The sequence below is a fragment of the Saccopteryx bilineata genome, chromosome 2 (assembly GCF_036850765.1).
Source record: "Saccopteryx bilineata isolate mSacBil1 chromosome 2, mSacBil1_pri_phased_curated, whole genome shotgun sequence".
Lineage (NCBI taxonomy): Eukaryota > Metazoa > Chordata > Mammalia > Chiroptera > Emballonuridae > Saccopteryx > Saccopteryx bilineata.
This window is the reverse complement of record NC_089491.1, coordinates 318,298,418-318,312,529: the sequence shown is the minus strand read 5'-3', so window position 1 is coordinate 318,312,529 and position 14,112 is coordinate 318,298,418. Positions and strand designations below refer to the sequence as shown.

The 14,112-nt window shown below is 42.3% G+C and overlaps 1 pseudogene; it reads left to right on the top strand.

Annotated features, from left to right (window-relative positions):
* Window positions 1–780: 780 nt before the first annotated feature.
* On the top strand, window positions 781–1,419 carry LOC136323398 (transcription factor BTF3 pseudogene; annotated as a pseudogene).
* Window positions 1,420–14,112: the final 12,693 nt, after the last annotated feature.

Sequence of the window (14,112 nt, the reverse complement as noted above, 5' to 3'; positions counted from 1 at the left end):
TACTTCTCCACCTGCCTGGCCACAGCTTGCCCCGCTGGTATTTGCAGTTGAAGTTTGTGATTCAGGACCGTTTGGATATAACTTGTTAGCTGGCCTCCCTTAGGTCGATCAGGCCTCATAGCTCTCCCTCAAACTCCCCTGAGCTCTCTGGCTCTACAGATCCCATTACAGGTTGTTATGAGGCCCATTTGACCTTGACCCTGGGAAGGTGGTGGGTATGGTTCACTCTACAGTCCTCACGACTGTGTCACCTTGCCCCACTAAGGTCACCCATCCAGCAAGCTCCTCATCCAGCCATCCAGCCACTCTGGTCCTCACTGACAGCACCCCAAGAAAGCCAGACCCCAGGGCCTCCGGCCTGACTACAATTTGCTTGTGCTTTTACGTGATGTGCTACATCACAGGTGGGTACAGAGTGCCCGGTGCCTCCTCAGAGGTGCCCAAACGGGAGTAGGTCCCCACTGTTCCCTTCAGTTTTCTGATGCCCTTTGTTATCTCTAAACGGAAGCCTGGAGAGTAAGTCAGGGCACACATCTGACAGTTCTCCCTTTCCTCCTTTTCTCTCTTCCCTTTCTTCTTCCCATTACCCACCAGGACCAGGAAACACAGACTTCCCAATCTTCCTGATCTCCCTGCGCTCTGTGTCCCTCTCTGCCCCACAGCAGCAGGTACTGGGGCCTGGCAGTCTCATCAAATAAGAACTCCCTGAGTTAAGTCCTCCAAGCTAGATTTTTGAAGGAGTTACAGAAAATTTTAAAAATCTGAACAGGGAGCTGCCATCTTGCGTCCCCGCGTGTGTGAGTTTATTCTCAGCTGGTCTGCCCAAGACCCCCTGAGCGTCAACCCTAGTTCCCCGCGGGGTCCCGTTTCCTCTCCAACAAGATGAAAGAAACTATCATGAACCAAGAGAAACTCGCCAAACTGCAGGCACAAGTGTGCATTGGTGGGAAAGAAACTGCTCGTAGAAAGAAGAAGGTGGTTCACAGAACAGCTACAGCAGATGATAAAAAAAAACTTCAGTTCTCCTTAAAGAACTTGAGCATGAACAAGATCCTCTGGTATTGAAGAGGTAAATATGTTCACAAACCAAGGAACAGTGATCCACTTTAACACCCTACAGTTTAGGCATCTCTGGCAGCGAACACTTTCCCCATTACAGGCCATGCTGAGACAAAGCAGCTGACAGAGATGCTACCCAGAATCTTAAACCAGCTTGGTGCAGACAGTCTGACTAGTGTAAGGAGACTGGCGGAAGCTCTGCCCAAACAATCTGTGGAGGGAAAAGCACCACTGGCTACTGGAGAGGATGATGATGATAAAGTTCCAGATCTTGTGGAGAATTTTGATGAGGCTTCCAAGAATGAAGCAAACTGAACTGAGTCAACGTCTGAAGAAGATAGACTTGAAGAAGTTACTGGGAGCTGCTATTTTATATTTATATTATGACTGCTTTTTCAAATTTTGTTTATGGATCTGATAAAATCTAGATCTCTTAATATTTTTAAACCTATGCACCTTGGACACTGCAGCTCTTTTTAGTTTTTGCTTATACTTAACTCATTCCTTGCAGCTAATTAAGCTCAAGAAGCCTGGGAATAAAGTTTGAAACACACGTTAATAAAGTTCTTTGCCTAGTATAAAAAAAAAATCTGAATAGGAATTTAGGAAATCTTTCAAGCTACTAACCTGGCTTAGAAAGTTGTTTTGCTATAAAATCCTATTTTGAATGTTAGAAGTTTATCTCCTTCAGGCAAGTGGAATCCAAGGGCCAACTAAGGATAAAGTCACTTATTCAGAAAACAAAGACGGGAAAGCATGCCATTTTCTAACACACTGCTTTTCTAATTGCACTAAAATTCTCTCCATTTCCTGTTTCTCTCCTCCATAGATCTCTAACAATTGCCCCATGACCCTCATAGGTCAAACTCCATGATTGAATGCCAGGTTGATACTAAAAATGCAAGTCAACCAGCTGAATAGCTGCCCTGACCCATCATGAACACACAGAGGAAATAAAACCAGTTCTGTAAGTTCTGTGTTTGCTTTGCTCTCTCCCAGGGCACGTGTGTGTACACTCTGCGAACGTTTTATCTTCCTTGGTCCACGTTAGCAGAGACCCCACCCCCACCCCGTGGGAAGATCTGTGGAGAGTGCCCGGTGCACCACACGTGCCAGTTAACAAGGCCTGACTTCAAGGAACATAAATCCCATTGATGTCACAACTGCCTTTTATCCAGGATGTCTTTGGCAAGGAAATGCTCAGACCCAATATTCAGGGAGTGAGTGAAAAAAGTGGAAGGGGAGCCTGGTGGCCAATGAAGAGTCCACACTCACATGATTGAACCTCATCTAATCTCAGTTTCTTCCATTATGAGACAGAATCGTTAGGAGACATCCTTGACCTAACACATGTAAGATGCCTAGCACAGAAAAGTGTTGAGTAAATGGTAGCTACCAATATAACAGTAAATAATAATAATTATATTATTGTTATTGTTGGGCCCACCACTGACATTGAGGAGTATTTCCCCCGCTATCGGTACCCTCCCCTACACATACGCTTAGGCCTTCTGATCTGGATGTTGAACTAATGAAAATCACAAAAATTAAGTGAGTGTGGGCAGTGGGGGCATGGGGAAGGGAAATAGAAAATTCAGTCCGAGACTGCAGCTCTGGTTAACATGAACGAGAGCTTCCCCAATTGAGAGAGGACGAAGTCAAAATCACGCATTTCAGCTTTTCATAGTACCTATACGGGAGGATAATTATTTTAAAATAAGCAATAGGGAAAGAGAAAAATAAATTTTACAGTTGACCCTGAACAACACAGGTTAGACCTGTGTGGGTCCACTCATAAGCAGATTTTTTTCAAGAAATGTACAGTCGGTACTCAGGTATTAAGGGTTTCTCATTCAAGGATTTAACCAACTGCAGACTTTTTATGGTTGGGAATCTGACTATATACATTCCTCTACGCCATTTTATAAAAAGGTGTTGAGCATCTGCAGATTTTGGTATTGACAGAGGTCCTGGAAGCAATCCCCCAGGATACTGAAGTACAACCAGGGAGTCAAAAGGTATGCTTGAATTTTCCACGGCACTGGGTTGGTGCTCCTAACCTTTGCATTGCTTAAGGGTCAATTAAAGTAAATATAAATAAAATAGATCCATTAGAATACTTGATTACATGGTATTTCAGCAACCCAGGCTTCCTGGGACTGCACTGGAGCTCTTTTGGACACATTTGGAATATGTTTATGGCCCCAGGGACCAGGGTAGAAGAGGAGCTATTGGAAAAAGGAGAGTTTGGCAGACTTGCCTTCATATTTTAAGTTACAGCTTTCTTTACTGAAATAATAGTATTAAAGAGATAAATTATTCACAAATCATTACTAGCAGATGTTGACATGGGAAGATGATAAGCAGGAAGGATAAAGTCTGCACTATCCTTAAGTGAAATACTGTCAAAGTATGGAGGAATAAATTAGATGACTTTTCAAACCTTTCCAATCAAGCATCCTAAAATAATTCCACTGTCTAGTGCAGTGGTTTTCAAAATTTTTTTAGAGCAACCCACAATAAGAAGTATATTCTATATCCCAACTCAGTACATGCAACCACACATAACATTCTCTCGTGATACAAGAAGAATATTCATGAAAGAATATTTCTGAAAGAATATTATGTATATGTTTTTATTATGTATTTTTTCTATCCTTTTATTTTGACTCCCTTACCTTTTTTCCTTCCTTCTTTCCCTTCTCCCTAATATTCCTTGTCAAATGATCTTGCCACTCACAATTTGAAAAATACAGGTCTAGCCTGACCAGGCAGTGGCACAGTGGATAGAGCGTCCGACTGGGATGTGGAGGACCCAGGTTCGAGACCCCACCCGAGGTCGCCAGCGTGAACCCAAGGTCGCTGGCACAAGCAAGGGGTTACTCACTCTGCTGTAGCCTCATGGTCAAGGCATATATGAGAAAGCAATCAATGAACAACTAAGGTGTCGCAAGGAAAAACTAATGATTGATGCTTCTCATCTCTCTCCATTCCTGTCTGTCCCTATCTATCCCTCTCCCTCTCTGTGTTAAAAAAAAGAAGAAAGAAAAAGAAAAATACAAGTCTAGTTGGTTTTTCTAATTATTAAGTATTTCTGCAGGCTATTTTACCTATACTGAATACGGATAGAATTCAACAAACTGCCCAAAAAGGTAGTTTCTAGGTTTGACTTTTGTCTGAGGATGTAAGAAGTCATCCCCGGGAGACCTTGTTTTCCGATCGCTGAGCACAGGATTGGGGATCTGGAGAAGGAAGGGGCAGATAACGCGAGAATCAATAGAACGAACCATTTCTAAAGACAAGAACCATTTGTCTGTGGAATCTCTTTTATATTATTTTTAATCACCATATTAAATATTTAGCATCACCGTGCACCTTCTACAATTAACGCAACCAAAAAGGTCTGGTTTGAAGGACCCAATTATTCACTTTCATGGAAAAAAGACTTCTTCTAAAACCGAGACTCCCCCGAGGTCCCCCAGCGCCCGGCCCTCCTCCGGCCTCGGGTAACTTTTCCCTCCAGTTTGGTGGAAGGTTACATTAGAAGAAAGTAGTCCCTACCATCTAGAAACTTTTCGGAGGAAAAAGAGGGCGTTTGACATAGGGGTCGGTGGGCAGCCCAGGCGAGATCGCGGTAGCCGCTGTTGCCACGGGCAGAATGGCGCGGGTGTGCAGAGGCACGGGGGCAATGGGGGCGGGACAGGGCTGGCGGGAAGGACTGGTGAAAGCCCTAAGTCCATGGAAGGGCAGTGTCGGCCTGCATTCCTCTGTTGTGCGCCCGCCGCTCGGCAGGGGGCGCTGGCGACCGGGTTGTGGAGGATGGGGAAGGATGGGACCCAGGTCTTCTGAATCCTGGAGCGGGTTTGGTGTCAAGAGCCATATTTTCTTATTGATAACTTCTTTTTGTTATCATGATTTCTTGGGCTCAGATTGCGTTAAGGAGCCATATTAAGAGTGCATTAAACTGAGGTGACCTGGAGAAAAAATTAAAATGTGATTATTTTAAAATGCAATTTTACCTACTTTTCCTCTCTGAAATTAATTTAGATGTAAATTACATTTTGAGAGGCCCAAAAATCAGGCTCCAAGACTCTGTCTTCTGCCCTCACCTGGCACTTAGAATAAGATTTTGCTGTGATGGTAATTTTGCCAAGTGGAGGTCTACTCCTCAAAACATCACCCTGGTAAGTAATGAATATTTCCATGGTGATGACTTTGAGTTTTTGTGTTACTTCATTCTAATATGTGTTTCTACTTCCAGTGGTAAGATTATACCTGGCTCAGTCCAGATTTAATTCAGTTTTTTTGTGTGTTTTGTTTTTTTATTTCAATGATCGGTAATTCATCTGGTTTCTCCCTACTCAGATTTAGGGATTTTTGCTTTATTGCTACATGCATGGTAATATCTTTTGCTGTGCTGTTCTTAGTGTAGAGAGAAAGCAGCCTATCTTTCTCCTGGTTGGGACTGTCAACAAACATTTGGGGAAGGTTTAGTTCAGGATGCTCTTGGGCCCTGCAGTTTAAACAGTCTGGCACACTTGTTAATTTCACTAGAAACAGCATTTAGTACTTCATATACATACAGTCTACCATGCTATGTATCAGGAATCTGTGAAATGTTAAGTCCTATAGGGACCTGTTTTATTCTTCAGTGAAACGGAATTAATATCCTTGCAGTGCTCTGCATTTTAAAGGCTCTGGGATATAACAGAGACTCATTAAATAATAGGTGATAGTATTCTTTTCTAAAAAATTTTATTTGTTGATTTTATTGAGAGGAATGTGCACATGAGAGAGAGACAGGAACATAGGTCTGTTTCTGTATGTGCCCTGACTGGGGATTAAACCGGCAACCTCTACACTTTGGGAGGATGCTCTACCCAACTGAGCTATCTGGTCTGGGAAGCTATTAGTATTCTTTACCTTGATATCCTTCAAAGTGCTTTTCATATGGCAAACATTCAACAATATTGGTTAAATAAATGGACACACCACATCCTATACTATATACAGGGAAAATACCAGGATGAGGGCCTTGTGTCACGATGACTTCATTTCATCAATGAAGCTTAGTGTGGAAATGTCCATTCTACAATACATCCCTTTTTACCAGAGGCAGGCTCTCTTGACCTTGGAATGTGGATGCTTAAAATTTCAGGGGAAAAAAAAGCATGCCTAATTTAACCGGTAGGGCCTAACCCAGAGGTAGGATTCAGCCAGTTTACATCAATTCAGCAGAACTGATAATTAATTTTTTGTTGAGTTTGGCAAATCCATTGTTAAAATGGCACTTATAATCGGCTCTCTCTAAGATGGGCACCTGAGCAGCCACCCAGCGTGGAAATCACAAATTTACATTCCTTACACTTTTTTAATGTTCATCTGCACATCAGCGTATTCTAAGCACCCGTGGTAATGGTCATTCGTCCATAGGTGAAAAAAATTGCAAGTGAGGATGCCAATCAAGAAGCAATATCGAAATACCTTAAATAATAATTTTATTGTTTTTTGTCAGGTATTATTTAATATTTTTTCATTAATATTGTAAAGCTCTTTCTTATAACATAATCCAGTTTTGTGTACCTCTTTTATTGTTCTTATTTAAGTTTAAATGCATGGAATAATAAACTACCTTTTGGTATATTATTTTTTTTATACTTAAAACGGTCATTAGGGCAGAGAACTTGTTAAATTATTTGAATCGCAGTACTGGTCTAACCTCTTGTTAATATGGAATTTGAGAAGTTTGTTTAAATATGGAAAAGCTAAGCTCACTTGACACTGATCAGGGGAAAAAAAGGTTTCTACACATTATTCAAGTTATTCATGTCAAAAGCGATTAGTGGGCCCCAGCTTCCATTACATCATTCATTAGGAGAGTGTGGGCTGGGAGCTAGCTCCAGGTCACATGATTTGATGGAGGAATTAAGACTGGATTTTCTTTGTGTTTCTGCCCTTAGCCATATTTGGTTTTTAGCGTGTTTGGAAAAAACGAAACATGGAGATCTAGTTTATTTTAATGCTATCAGACTGCTAAATGGTGGAAACTTGTTGAAGAGATTTACTACTGAGCTGTTTCCTTAGATTAAAGACTAGCAAATTAATTAAAAGGGTTCTGAGAGATACAACATGCCAGACCCCTACTGGCTCATGAAATTGTTCTTTCTGATTGATGTGATATGACAGCTGAGTGCGGTGCATGTAAGGCTGCAGGGGAATAAAACAAGAGCAGTGCTGATGTGTTCAAAGACATGCAAGCGTTTGCCTGTAACTGGCTGTGACAAGAGTCACATTTCCTTTTCCTCAAGCACCTGAGCTCAACAGAAGCACAGACTTTGGCAAGGTGCTGAACTATTGGAGGAAATGAAGTCACAACTTCAGAAGACCTTCACAGATTTTGATGTGTAGGTGTATTGTCTCATGTTTTAGTTGTTTTAGTTGTTGCTAGGAACCCCACCTTAAGATGATTCTCAATTATGGAACCATATCTATGCCACTGAGTTTCTGGAATGATTGACTGAGCTGAAAGTGAACTACGTCCATAACATGACACATGTTTTTTATTCCATATTCCTGGAATTTTTTTAGACAAGTAATGAATTGCAGAAATATTCTAAAATTTTTGACCAAATTCTAGATAATGTTTGGGTCTAGAAATTCATTTTCAGCCAACAATGATGTCAATAATGTCAGCCAACATTGAAGCTGTAGTTGGAAATTGAATGTGCCACCTGACCTGCGGTGGCATAGTGAATAAAGTGTCAATCTGGAATGCTGAGGTCTCTGGTTCGAGACCCTGGGCTTGCCTGGTCAAGGCACATATGGAAGTTGATGCTTCCTGCTCTTCCCTCCAACCCCTTCTATCTTCTCTAAAATGAATAAAATTTTTTTTTTGTATTTCTCTGAAGTGAGAAGCGAAGAGGCAGAGAGACAGACTCCCGCATGCGTCCAACCAGGATCCACCCGGCAAGCCCACCAGGGGGCGATGCTCCGTTGCAACTGAAGCCACCCTCAGTGCCTGGGCCAACTTTGCTCCAGTGGAGCCTTGGCTGCAGGAGGGGAAAAGAGAGATAAGGAGAAAGGAGAGGGGGGAGGGTGGAGAAGCAGATGGGCGCTTCTGTGTGCCCTTGCCGGGAATTGAACCTGGGACTTCCATACACCAGGCCGACGCTCTACCACTGAGCCAGCCAGCCAGGGCCAAAAAAAAAATTTTTTTTCATGAAAAAAAAATTGAATGTGCCCAGCTGGCTATAATTGATTTATTCATTGAACATGTATTTATCACATTAAATGCCAGGCCTTGGAAATACCTCAGTTCTTTTTTTTTTTTTTAATTTTTTTTATTTTTACAGAGACAGAGAGTCAGAGAGATAGACAGGGACAGACAGGAATGGAGACAGATGAGAAGCATCAATCATTAGTTTTTTGTTGTGCGTTGCGACTTCTTAGTTGTTCATTGATTGCTTTCTCATAGGTGCCTTGACTGCGGGCCTTCAGCAGACTGAGTAACCCCTTGCTGGAGCCAGTGACCCTGGGTCTAAGCTGGTGAGTTTTTGCTCAAGCCAGATGAGCCCATGCTCAAGCTGGCGACCTCGGGGTCTCGAGCCTGGGTCCTTCAACATCCCAGTCCAATGCTCTATCCACTGCGCCACTGCCTGGTCAGGCGGAAATACCTCAGTTCTTAAAGTCTATAACAGTAGTACAAATCAATAGGAACATAATTTAAGTCAAATGTGTAATTTAAAATTATTTGGCCTGGCTGGTTGGCTCAGTGGATAAAGCATCAACCCGGCATATGGATATCCTAGATTCAGTACCCAGTCAGGGCACACAAGAGAAGCAACATCTGCTCCTCTCCCCCTCACTCTCCCGCTTCTCTCCCTCTTCCCCTCTCACAGCCAGTGGTGTGGTTGGTTCAAGCATCAGCTTGGGCACTGAGGATGGCTCATTGGTGTGAGCATCAGCTAAAAATAGCTCGATTGATTTGGGCATCAGCCCCAGACAGGGGTTGCAGGGTGGATCCCAGTCAAGATGCATGTGGGAGTCTGTCTCACTATCTCCCTTCCTCTCACTTAAAAAAAAGGTAATTCTAGTAGATACATTAAGACATTAAAATAAACCAAGAAAAATAATTTTAATTTATTTCACCAAATATATCTAAAATATTCTCATTTTAATATATAATCAATATAGAAATTATTAATAAAATATTTTACGTTCTCTGTTTTGAGTTAAGTTTTTCTAATATGGTGTGTATTTTACACTTAGAATGTCTCTCACAATGTACATTTCAGGAACTCAAAGCCACATATGGCTGGTGGTTACCATACCGGGCAGCCCAGGTCTAGAGAGAAATGCAGAGGAGTAAATAGACAGTTTTGATAAAATGTAATAAAAGCTATGATGAGAGAAGTATAAGGTACAATGAGAACATACTAAATGAACTTAGTTCCTTGAGTTCTTCCTCCTGAAAACCCCATAACTGTTTCTGCTTTCCAGCATCATTCTGGCCACCATTCTAATCCAAACCAGCATTGTTCTCCTAGACTTCTACACAGCCTCCAAAATAATCTGTCTACATTTACCCATCCTTCTCCCTGCAGCTAGAGTGATATTTTAAATATGCACATTGATCAATTTACTCCCCTGCTTGAAACCTTACATATATGATGAATGTGCTTTGAACAGATGTGCAGTGTTGGACATAGGGCACCTGGTTCAGAGCTCTCTCTCTTCTCCCTTTCATTTTCTTGTTTCTGGCTCTCTGCCTCTCATTCTCTCCTTGCTCTTCTTTTTTGTTTTTACAGGGACAGAGAGATAGTCAGAGAGAGGGATAGATAGGGACAGATAGACAGGAATAGAGAGAGATGAGAAGCATCAATCATCAGTTTTTCGTTGCGACATCTTAGTTGTTCATTGATTGCTCTCTCATATGTGCCTTGACCGTGGGGCTACAGCAGACCGAGTAACCCCTTGCTCGAGCCAGCAACCTTGGGTCCAAGCTGGTGAGCTTTTTTTTTTTCTGCTCAAGCCAAATGAGCCCACGCTCAAGCTGGCAACCTCGGGGTCTCAAACCTGGGTCCTCTGCATCCCAGTCCAATGCTCTATCCACTGCGCCACTGCCTGGTCAGGCTTTCCTTGCTCTTTTATCAGTCTCATCATCTGAATTTATTTTTCTTGCCTTCCACTTTCTTTCCATTTTCTTTTGTTCTTACTTTATCTCCTTCCTGCTTTAGTTTATTATAATATAGAATTTAAATAGATGTAAACTTTTTTGCTATAATCATTTACTTTGGTGGTTCAAGTTCTTCATTTAAAAATCACAAAAACTGCCTGACCTGTGGTGGCGCAATGGATAAAGCATCAACCTGTAATGCTGAGGTCACCAGTTCAAAACCTTGGGCTTGCCTGGTCAAGGCACATATGGGAGTTGATGCTTCCTGCTCCTTTCCCCCATTTCTAAAATGAATAAAAATAAAATATTTTTTAAAAAATCTTAAAAACTACCCTAGCTGAATAGCTTGACTGGTTAGAGCAGGGGTAGTCAACCTTTTTATACCTACCGCCCACTTTTGTATCTCTGTTAGTAGCAAAATTTTCTAACCACCCACCGGTTCCACAGTAATGGGGATTTATAAAGTAGGGAAGTAACTTTACTTTATAAAATTTATAAAGCAGAGTTACAGCAAGTTAAAGCATATAATAATAATTACTTACCAAGTACTTTATGTCGGATTTTCGCTAGGTTTGGCAGAATAAATTTTTATAAAACAACTTACTATAATTAAATCTATCTTTTTATTTATACTTTGGTTGCTCCACTACCGCCCACCATGAAAGCTGGAATGCCCACTAGTGGGCGGTAGGGACCAGGTTGACTACCACTGGGTTAGAGCATCGTCCCAATATGCAAAAGTTGTGGGTTTGATCCCTGGTCAGGGCACATACAGGAAGAGATTGACATTTCTGTCTCTCTCAATAAATAAATTTTTAAAAATTGAAAAATCAGAAGAGCTTGGCCTTGTATCAGAATTCAATTAAGATGCTTTTTGTTTCAGAATGGTCTTCAGTTAACTTTTCTGATAGATTAGAGAGCTTCTGCAGAAAAATTATATATTCTCCTTCTGGAAGGCAAATAATCTTTCATGTTTTGAAAAGGAGAAGATGATGTAGTTAGTTACTTAAGATCATCTAGTGATTTGAAACAGGTTGGAAGAACCCACGTGCCTGCCCACAGCCTATCTCTTAGGTAGAATGCCCTTGTCTCCTGGCAATAGGGCAGTGAGGCAAGTTAATTATTCAGTGTCTGTGGAGTTCAATAAATAAATGAAATACCTAATTAAATAAACCTTAAGGATGCTGAAAGCTGGCAGTTTCCTCAACTTTACACTCTTTTTGGGGGACCTGTTCTCTTGTTTGAAGGAATAGCCAACCAGGCATTCCTGTTCCCTTTTACTTCTGAGAAAGTGGATTTTGACTGGGTGCTGTACTGATCTCTCTGTCTAGCCAGTTGCCAAAGCGCTTTCTATACACCACCACCACCACCCACACTGAGAGCAAGGGAGACCCTGAATCCACAGAGGGAAGAAAGGAAGTTATAATTCATGAAGAATAATTCCTACTGTTAAAGCTTAGTAGACATCAACACAAAACAAGTGAGGGAGAGTCTTATCCTAGAAAAAATGTAGAAAAGATTGGGCACTGAAATTAAGAACAAGCAAACATTTGTTAAATAGATGCTACATCCAAGGCAGTTCCATAGACATCTTTCTACTGAACCATTTTATATTTGAACCTAAGAAAAAAATGCTTCGACTTTTTCTCGAGTGGAATTGTATCTTGAAATGAGATCTTGCAGAGCAAGATCAACGACAGAAATACTTTAGGTTAAGGTACTTCCACAACCTGAAACATTTTACCTACTGTTGACCATTGCTGCACAAATATCCAGAGAATGTGGACCATATTCTATCCCAATACTTGTTCCTAATCTCTTACCACCAAGGTTTACTGAGAATTCTTTCTGAACAGAATTACTCATGTGACAGAAATATGGAGAAGCATGTTGTATTAATTAGAACAGATTAATTGCTATAACAAATATGTAGACCCAAACAAGGAAAATGGCTCAACTACAATAGTTTATTTCTTGTTCCATGGGTGGCAGGGCAGCCCTCCTCCACGCAGCCATCAGGAGCCAGGTTATGAAGGCCTGCCTGCAAAAGGTGTGGAGGAGCATACATGGGAGCTTTCATGGGCCTAAAAGTAGGGTACATCCCCTGAAATGGGCTCCACAGTCTGGTGTCAGTTTGTAAACAATCTGTCACAGGTACATTACAAGATAGTACAGAAATGTAAAATAAGACTTTAGGAAGTCTTATAGCAATTTTTGTGTGTGTGTGCACTTGCAAAAGAGAGAAAAAGAGAGAGACCGACAGGAAGGAAGAGAGAAGCATCAACTCAAAGTTGCTTTACTTTAGTTGTTCATTGATTGCTTCTCATATGTGCCTTGACAGGGGTAGGGGAACTCCAGCCCAGCCAATCACTCCTTGCTCAAAACAGAGACCTTGGGCTTCAAACCAGCGACCTTTGGGCTCAAGCCAGCAACCATGGGGTCTTGTCTATGATCCCACACTCAAGCTGGTGACCCAGCAGCTCAAGCCAGCCCTGTGCTCCAGTTGGTATGCCCACACTCAAGCCAGTGACCTCGGGGTTACGAACTTGGGTCCTCAGCATCCTAAGTCAATGCTCTATCCACTGCACCACCACCTGGTCAGGCTATCATCGCCATTTTATAGAGTAATTTTCCTTTCTGCTTATCTTAATAAAAAATTAAGACAATACCCTGGCCGGTTGGCTCAGTGGTAGAGCGTCGGCCTGGCGTGCAGAAGTCCCGGGTTTGATTCCCAGCCAGGGCACACAGGAGAAGCGCCTATCTGCTTCTCCACCCCTCCCCCTCTCCTTCCTCTCTGTCTCTCTCTTCCCCTCCCGCAGCTGAGGCTCCATTGGAGCAAAGATGGCCTGGGCGCTGGGGATGGCTCCTTGGCCTCTGCCCCAGGCGCTAGAGTGGCTCTGGTCACGGCAGAGCGACGCCCCCTGGTGGGCAGAGCGTCGCCCCCTGGTGGGCATGCCGGGTGGATCCCGGTCGGGCACATGCGGGAGTCTGTCTGACTGTCTCTACCCATTTCTAGCTTCGGAAAAATAAAAAATTAAAAAAAAAATTAAGACAATTTATGTCTTTTTAAATTTAATTTTCTAGTAACTTGTTGTGTTGTATTTTACAAAAAATTCGGTCTACAGTGGATCAGGAAAGGGAAAAAAACATCTTTTGTCACGTATGGTTTGAGAAGCACTAGTGTATGTTACTGCCCTTCATATTCCTTCAGCTAGAACTTTGTCACAGGGTCACATCTAACCACAATGGAGGCTGGAGGCGTGGACTAGCTGTATGCAAAGGGAAAACGGGAGAAGGTGGATATTGGCAAACACTAGAACTATCTCAAACTCTCAGCTCACATACCCAGAAACATAGCCTAAAGTTTAGAATAGAAGAAAGAGGACTAAGTCCGCAGGTGAGGTTGAGCTATAGGCAACGTATCCTTCCTACTATCGACCAGCCTGGAGACCATTGCCAGCCACCGGCATTAATTACAACCAGAAGGTTTTGTCTGCTAAGGTCAGAAGAAGAAATGTCTCTATTTACTGTCCTCATTTCTCTCACTCTCTAACTTTTCTTTCAATTCTCCCTACCATGTCTTAATTCATCATTTCTTCTTATTTCTATTTCCTTTTTTTAGAGAGAGAGACAGGCAGACAGACAGGAAGGGAGAGAGAGGAGAAGCATCAACTTGTTAGTTTTTCATTGATTGCTTTTTCATATGTGCCTTGACCAGGAGACTCCAGCTGAGCCAGTGACCCCTTGCTAAAGCCAGCAAGCTTGGGCTCAAACCAGCTCAAGCTGGTGAGCCTGCGCTCAAGCCAGCGACCGCAGAATTTTGAACCTGGGTCCTCAGCATCCCAGGTCGATACTGTAACCACTGTGCCACTGCCTGG